Source organism: Pecten maximus, chromosome 6 (genome assembly GCF_902652985.1).
Source record: "Pecten maximus chromosome 6, xPecMax1.1, whole genome shotgun sequence".
Lineage (NCBI taxonomy): Eukaryota > Metazoa > Mollusca > Bivalvia > Pectinida > Pectinidae > Pecten > Pecten maximus.
In genome coordinates this window covers 12,136,448-12,145,470 of record NC_047020.1, presented here as the reverse complement: position 1 = coordinate 12,145,470, position 9,023 = coordinate 12,136,448, and positions in this window count along the sequence as shown.

The following is a 9,023-nucleotide window of genomic DNA, read 5'->3' as shown; positions in this document are numbered from 1 at the left end:
AATAGCTGACATCTCTTTCATGAAGGTGAATAGATCAATATCTTACTTGAACTTGGTAAATGGTTAATGTTTTGCATAATGAACTGCAAACATATATCAGCTCATAAGGGAAGAGAGGTGTTTTTGTTCACAAGAACAAATTTCTTTTTCATTTTAGATTTTAACAACATTATTTGATTTGTAAGAATTTTTTATCTTTAATGATGTGAAAATAAAACAAACATCTGCCATAATACGAAGGAGAATGTACTCATATTTGTATGAATATTGAAAAAGAAATCTTAGTAATTATACGTATTTCAATATTTCATATATAAGAATAGGGTACACAGTATTAAGATGAAATTTGAATTATTTAGTTATAAATTGTTATGTCATTCATTGAAACATCTATATTACGAATAAAACCGGAAATATTTCAGAATATGTATGAAGTTCTGATTTCTTTGTGGAGATAATTATGTTTCATCAGACAGGAATCGCTTATTAAGAAGGCAAAAATAATGCAATGTAGAGATACAATGATTAATAATGATTGTACTAGGAATTGGTGTTTTGAGATGAAAGTTTCTTGCACCTAAGTACCACTGATGTAGTTATAAATCCTGTTAAGAGTAAAATCCCTCTTTTGAGCTGTCTCATGGGATGTTTCGATGAGTGGTATGGTTGTCTGGGAGGACAGTATCAAAAGTGGTTCTCGTCCATTACAAGAGTTATGGACCTTTGTTTGATTTTCTTGTTTGAGCAATAACTTCAACACTTCTTGACTTACAATTATAGTACCCCCTGGTATATCATCTGATAAATAAGTTGGCTGTTTTATAGTGAAATAACAGGAGATACGTGTCTAACTTGCTAAGATGTAGTCAATAGCACTTAATATATCTAAAACTTTTGACTGTATAAAATCTCATCAATATTTGAAAGGATATTTACACCAGTGAAATATCATTTCTTACTTGAGGTATATCATTTTTCAAAGGTCAAACATCACAGGAAATATTTAACAAGAAACAATGGGTCTAAGCTAGAAAGTGTATATTATCCCCTCTCATGATCAGCCATTGTCAAATGAAGCAGTGGATTTAAGTGGTTCATGTATAAAACAAAATAAACAATGATTCAGCATTGTAAACATCCATTTTATTGTAATATATTGTGTTCCAGAAAGCAATGTTTCTCCCCATACAAATCTCTTTACTGTAGACCTACATAAAATGTACTTAACATATTGAACAAATGTAGTCAACCAGTTGTCATCAAATTCATTGTATATCTTATTCTAGTTATTGCATATTACAGACGGGAATTATAAAATGTGAAAGCTCTGGTAATTAGAAGAAGAAAAAAAGTAATATAGCCTGTATTGCTCATATCAATTTCTACGCAACATGTAACAAATTTTTGAATGACAGCTTCTTCTAGAAAACTGTTTTCTAGAAGCTGCCCTTTAAAAATTTGGCTGATAATAGTTCCATTAAATACAAGACAGGGTAGACCAGTCCAACATTACATGCCCCCTTTATCCTATGGTAAGAAATATAACATATTTAGTACAAAAAGTCATATCCGACATTAAATTTTATCATGTTGTATATCACATACAAGTATACAGCCTTGGCTTACACCATCCAATGACCCACGTCTTTGGTTCACATTGCAGAAACAGATGTATATACATGTATGCAGAAAATCACTGGATATTTAATATCATTGTGGAGACATTGAAAACAAAGTGCAACATACATGTAATATGAAATATCAAAATACAAAATATGCAAAATTCATAAATACAGTATATATAAATTATATAAATATATATAAATATAGATTAAGATCCTCAGGTAAATAGTTAGAAACAATATTTACCATAATATAAAACCATCAATAACATTGAAGTAAAATATACCTCAATATAAAATTAATGATTATTTAATTAATACTAGTAGATACATAGAAAGGCATGGTCAAAATAGGCAAAGATAATAATTTTGTAAAAGGCTAAGTTATCAATTTTGTAAAACAGCTTATATAACATATTTTGTAAAACAACTAATAAAATTGACATTTTTGTAAAACTGAGAAATGTCCGCTGGTAACAACCTTTATACCAAATCTGACCTAATACGCACACCTGACCCTATGTGTGCACCTTTACCTTTTTCATGTAAACTAATTGAAACATTAAAAAGTTCCTAAAACCTCACTGATTTTCCAATATAATCTTCAGTCTTTTAACCAGACTTTAGATATTGTTTTCATTACATAAAGGTACAGTATATAAGTGGGGAAAAAAAAGAGTTGTTTTTCAACTCAAATTTCACACAGAATTTTTACTCTGTACATGGTTTTGAAAATGCACTGTGTGCTTATTGGGTCAAATACAGAAATAATAGTGTGTTTGCTTTCCTTCTTATGTATGGTCATGTGGTTTTGATGATAACTAAATTATATTACGTAAGTACTTATTTTTGCGCCATATCTTAATGCATTACCTTAATTGATCTTATTCAGATAGATGCACCCACATTATAGAAACAAAACTTTAGTATGAACCATCACAACGATGCTCCCAGCAAAACAAATATGTATGTGTTTATTTGTGAAGAAAACTTGTATAACACAGACATGTTAATTGACATATTCCAGCTATTTAGTAAGTCTCTATTCACTGGCTTATGACCTTTATAACATACTCTGCATTTATGGTTTGCCCCAGCTGAACCAGAACAAGTTCTATATACTCTCTATGGATAAGCAGTATTATAAGCGAAACCAAACTGCCATGGTACCATTTGGATCAAAGATGGCAGAACTGATGCTTCATTTATTTTCATTATACTTTTTGTTTAAAACTTTGCAGGGACTTGTTATTTCCCCAATTGAAATGTTTAGATAATTAAACACATATCTGATGGAACTGTTCAGGTAAGACACATTTAAAGGAAATTTTGTTGTTAATTAATCATGATTAAATCATCAATATTTGAAGCATACAGATGGCAGCCATGTTCGAAGTAGTGTTGGATTGCATTGCATTATGTGGTATAGTGTATATATTTTATAGAACTTGTACAGACCAAGTTAAGTGACACACGTATAGTTTATATGTTAACGCTACAGCGCCTGGAAGTCTCCACTCATGGGGTTATACATCTCTGGTCCCGGTAATATGGCCAACCCTCCACCACCAATCACAGCACCTATAATGAAGTTAAGAGGAGATAAGTTGCTGTAGGATATGCTAAATGGAAGAAGAATAAATCAACTGAAATCCAGTAGAAATATCTTTATAACCTGAAAATGTTTACTATATTTAAAATCAGATTGTGTAAATTAAAGTATGTACAATTAAAAACAAAATTAGTGGTTAAGTTTTCATATTAAATTTGATGATTTTAGCTTATTCAATTACAACGTTAATGATCATGGCAAAAGACTACATTTCTACAGAGGAAAGATTTTAAAGAAATTTTTACATTCCCCTTAGGAAAGCCACATTACGGCAAGAGCAGAGTGGTGATCCAAGTTTCTGACATTTTCCGAGAATTGATTTTATGTGCATCACAATGTCATGCACCTAAAATTTATCCATCTTTGTAATGGCTGTACAGACAGACCAGTAACATAAGATTTTTTTTTTTTTTGGAGGAAGAGGAGGAGGAGAAAGAGAAACAGTTGTGTGGTAGTAATCTGTCTGTACAGGGTCTTTATACTTTCATCTCAGATTGTACTATTGGAATGCCAGTATTCCTTGTACAGACTTTGTGGAAATGCGCAAGTGCATGTGATGTGTGTATAATGTTGATGTATTTGCTTTGAGTTGTATATATTTTCTTGAACTTGAATGTTATGGAGTTTTCTTTTGGCCCACGTTACAAACATGTTATGGAGTTTTCTTTTGTCCCACGTTACAAACATGTTATGGAGTTTTATTTTGTCCCACGTTACAAACTTGTTTGGAGTTTTCTTTGGTCCCATGTTACAAACATGTTATGGAGTTTTCTTTGGTCCCACGTTACAAGCATGTTATGGAGTTTTCTTTGGTCCCACGTTACAAGCATGTTATGGAGTTTTCTTTTGTCCCACGTTACAAACATGTTTGGAGTTTTCTTTTGTCCCACGTTACAAACTTGTTTGGAGTTTTCTTTTGTCCCACGTTACACACTTGTTTGGAGTTTTCTTTTGTCCCACATTACAAACTTGTTTGGAGTTTTCTTTTGTCCCACGTTACAAACATGTTATGGAGTTTTCTTTTGTAACACATTACAAACTTGTTTGGAGTTTTCTTTTGTCCCACGTTACAAGCATGTTATGGAGTTTTCTTTTGTAACACATTACAAACTTGTTTGGAGTTTTCTTTTGTCCAACGTTACAAGCATGTTTGGAGTTTTCTTTTGTCCCACGTTACAAACTTGTTTGGAGTTTTCTTTTGTCCCACATTACAAACTTGTTTGGAGTTTTCTTTTGTCCCACGTTACAAACATGTTATGGAGTTTTCTTTTGTCCCATGTTACAAGAATGTTTTAGTTTTCTTTTGTCCAACGTTACAAGCATGTTATGGAGTTTTCTTTTGTAACAAATTACAAGCATGTTATGGAGTTTTCTTTTGTCCCACATTACAAGCATGTTATGGAGTTTTCTTTTGTCCCACGTTACACACTTGTTTGGAGTTTTCTTTTGTCCCACATTACAAACTTGTTTGGAGTTTTCTTTTGTCCCACGTTACAAACATGTTATGGAGTTTTCTTTTGTCCCATGTTACAAGAATGTTTTAGTTTTCTTTTGTCCAACGTTACAAGCATGTTATGGAGTTTTCTTTTGTAACAAATTACAAGCATGTTATGGAGTTTTCTTTTGTCCCACATTACAAGCATGTTATGGAGTTTTCTTTTGTCCCACGTTACACACTTGTTTGGAGTTTTCTTTTGTCCCACATTACAAACTTGTTTGGAGTTTTCTTTTGTCCCACGTTACACACTTGTTTGGAGTTTTCTTTTGTCCCACATTACAAACTTGTTTGGAGTTTTCTTTTGTCCCACATTACAAACTTGTTTGGAGTTTTCTTTTGTCCCACGTTACAAACATGTTATGGAGTTTTCTTTTGTCCCATGTTACAAGAATGTTTTAGTTTTCTTTTGTCCAACGTTACAAGCATGTTATGGAGTTTTCTTTTGTAACAAATTACAAGCATGTTATGGAGTTTTCTTTTGTCCCACATTACAAGCATGTTATGGAGTTTTCTTTTGTCTCACGTTACACACTTGTTTGGAGTTTTCTTTGGTCCCACGTTACAAGCATGTTTGGAGTTTTCTTTTGTCCCACGTTACACACTTGTTTGGAGTTTTCTTTTGTCCCACATTACAAGCATGTTATGGAGTTTTCTTTTGTCCCACGTTACAAACATGTTATTGAGTTTTCTTTTGTCCCACGTTACAAGCATGTTATGGAGTTTTCTTTTGTCCCACGTTACACACTTGTTTGGAGTTTTCTTTTATCCCACATTACAAACTTGTTTGGAGTTTTCTTTTGTCCCACGTTACAAACATGTTATGGAGTTTTCTTTTGTAACACATTACAAACTTGTTTGGAGTTTTCTTTTGTCCCACGTTACAAGCATGTTTGGAGTTTTCTTTTGTCCCACATTACAAACATGTTTGGAGTTTTCTTTTGTCCCACGTTACAAACTTGTTTGGAGTTTTCTTTTGTCCCACGTTACACACTTGTTATGGAGTTTTCTTTTGTCCCACGTTACAAACTTGTTATGGAGTTTTCTTTTGTCCCACGTTACAAACATGTTATGGAGTTTTCTTTTGTCCCACGTTACAAGCATGTTATGGAGTTTTCTTTTGTAACACATTACAAACTTGTTTGGAGTTTTCTTTTGTCCCACGTTACAAGCATGTTATGGAGTTTTCTTTTGTAACACATTACAAACTTGTTTGGAGTTTTCTTTTGTCCCACGTTACAAACATGTTATGGAGTTTTCTTTTGTAACACATTACAAATTTGTTTGGAGTTTTCTTTTGTCCCACGTTACAAACATGTTATGGAGTTTTCTTTTGTCCCACGTTACAAACATGTTTGGAGTTTTCTTTTGTCCCACATTACAAACTTGTTATGGAGTTTTCTTTTGTCCTACGTTACAAACATGTTATGGAGTTTTCTTTTGTCCCACGTTACAAACTTGTTTGGAGTTTTCTTTTGTCCCATGTTACAAGCATGTTATGGAGTTTTCTTTTGTCCCATGTTACAAACATGTTTTGTAGTTTTCTTTGGTCCCATGTTACAATATAATGGAATGAATATGAACTAAATATGACCAGTACTTCATGAAGTATCTTGTACACAAACTTGTCACAGACAAACACACAGACAAAGTGGTTACAATAGATTCTCCTCTTTTTTAAGTTGGGCTACATGTATAACAAAGCAAGATATCCCAGTGTGATCTTGGTGCCCGCCAGCATTGAATGATCTTAACTGATGTAAGGCTGATCTTTTCTCTACTTTAAATGCTTTGATAGCATGGGGAACCTACCTCTATCATCGAAGACAGATCTAAGAAGAATTTTCTGTGAATTACAAATAGCAATACTAAACTTCATGTGTCAAAGTCAAAGATGTCTGTTTGTCGACCATTTTGTCTTTGGATCAGATTAAAAATCAAATGGCCACAATTAGGTACCAAAAGCAACCTAAGGTACATCTGAAGTTTGAAAAAAAAACTTCCAGTAGTTCTAAAGAGAACAGTGATACCAATGATTAGTTATGGATGTATGGACGACTGACTAAGAGTGATTTAAATAGTCCACCACCTGATAATGGTGGTTAAGAAATAGAAGACCATCATGGATATACTATAGGTGTGTGATGCATACCTGCTACAAACATCTCCCCAGAGTTCAGTGGTGGACCACCACCTGGTACATTAACAAGAGGGGCAGGCGCTAAAATAAAAGGTTTTATACAGTATTAATCATACATAGTTGCAACAAAACAAAGAAAGACGACTATTTGGAAGCTGCAAAAGAAAGGGAGGTAACTATGTTTACCTACACCCAAACTAAAATCTAAGTAAATTTAAAGAATAGGTAAAAACATATTTCTGCTAACTTGGATCTCTGGGCAACAGCTGAGTTCATTAGAGTGTTTATATACTGTTAAGCCTCAGTAATCCAACCACTTGTGTTTCCAGTAAAAAAAAATAGTCTAATTATTGTGGAAATGATGTATAAACGAAACAGGTTTTTGATTTCATATTTACCACTACAAAGTATATGGCATTGCCACTATCAGACCTAACCAAACAAATTAAGTGTCAATGCAACATAAACCACGTGCTGTGAATATGAATAATCTTAACATATTTTAAAACTACTTTATTTATACCAGTTTATACAGTTAGGAGGTAAAAATAAAAAGAGGCCACATGGGCCTGCATCACTCAAACTGTTATTTACTTGTTTAATGATTTGCTGCCTTTCATTTAATCAAAAGAACTTCATTCTAGGTCTTTAAGGTAATTTGAAGAAGTTCTCCATATGAATGAACAATCTGACCTCTGTGACCTTGAATACCGTTCAATGTCATTTCTTTTTGCAAATTTCATTGGAATCCATCCCAGAAACCTTAACCAGCAAAACATCACAATTCTAGGCATTTTTCAGATGACCTTGAATATAGACCAAGTTTAAATTTTTTTCAAGCTCTTTGTGGGGCTGTATTCCAGAAAAATCAGCCAAATATTGAATGAGAAAAAGTTGTTGTTTAAATGGAAAAATTGACAACAGATGGACAACAGACAAACAGATAGACGAAGGACACCACGGCACTGCATAAAATTAAGCTCACTCGGTCCTTGGACCAGCTGAGCTTAAAAGGTGAAATTATGTTTCTTACCATTTGTGCGAGCCATGTTGTTGTATTGTGGATCCCTTGGATAAGAATTTACAGCAGGTTTTTGTACAGTATGATCTGAAAATTAAAAAAAATCTGTTAACTGAAAACTAGAACTTACCAAGATATAAACCCCATTCCCCTTCTGATGAAGACCATGCGATTTGGTCGAAACTAGTTGACAAATACATTTTAATCTTAACAGTGTACACTTGAGTATGTTGGGTTATTATCCCTGATTTATATGTATTATTATTAAATACATTTTAATGAATAACATAAATTATACATGCCATATTCCTTTTTGGTACAAACACACCCCATTATCACTTCTATATTAGGGTTCTTTTGACCCTGACAGGGTGGCTGGTTAACTCCGCTGGTAATGTTCACTCACTCAGGACACAGATACCTACAATATAAATGTTTATTACAGTATCAGGGGAAGGGATATCTTAGGTGGTGCTGGTATACTATATAATTAATTAGTACATCCCCACCACCCCCACCAAACGTATACGCTGTTGCTCTCATTAACATCATTGATTTATATTGTCATCCATGTCATAGGTAGACACTGTCGTGAACACCATTAGTCCTGTGTATCGCGGATACTGGAATTTAACTCCGCGTGTTGTTGCTCTATCTACAAGTACAAGAGTCTGCACGGTCTACTAAATTAATATTAATTCAATACAGTCAGTACTGTACAGTAAACAAAAATAAAAGCAAACATAATTGACCTGTGTTATATTAATATAAGCTCCACGCCAGAAATGCTAACATCAAAATAAACCAAGTGTTTGCTTCAGATCTTACACATTGCTTAGGCTTGTGCCAGTTTGGTAACTGTTCAGGTTTGTTGTTATTTTGACGCAAAGGGAAATAACTGAACATCAGTTTCACTTTTAGATTTAGGCTGCACAACAGTAAAGTTAGCCAGTTGTACCTGCTCAATCTATACAAGGAATATTCGGACAAAGAAATGTAATTTCGTTTCATGACAATACAACTTAACGAAAGCAGATTAACTTCACGCAAAACCCCAAGATAATAACACATATTAAAACACAATGTGAATCAAACACGTAAAAATACGGGAAAAAATTAGACCCTAGTCATAG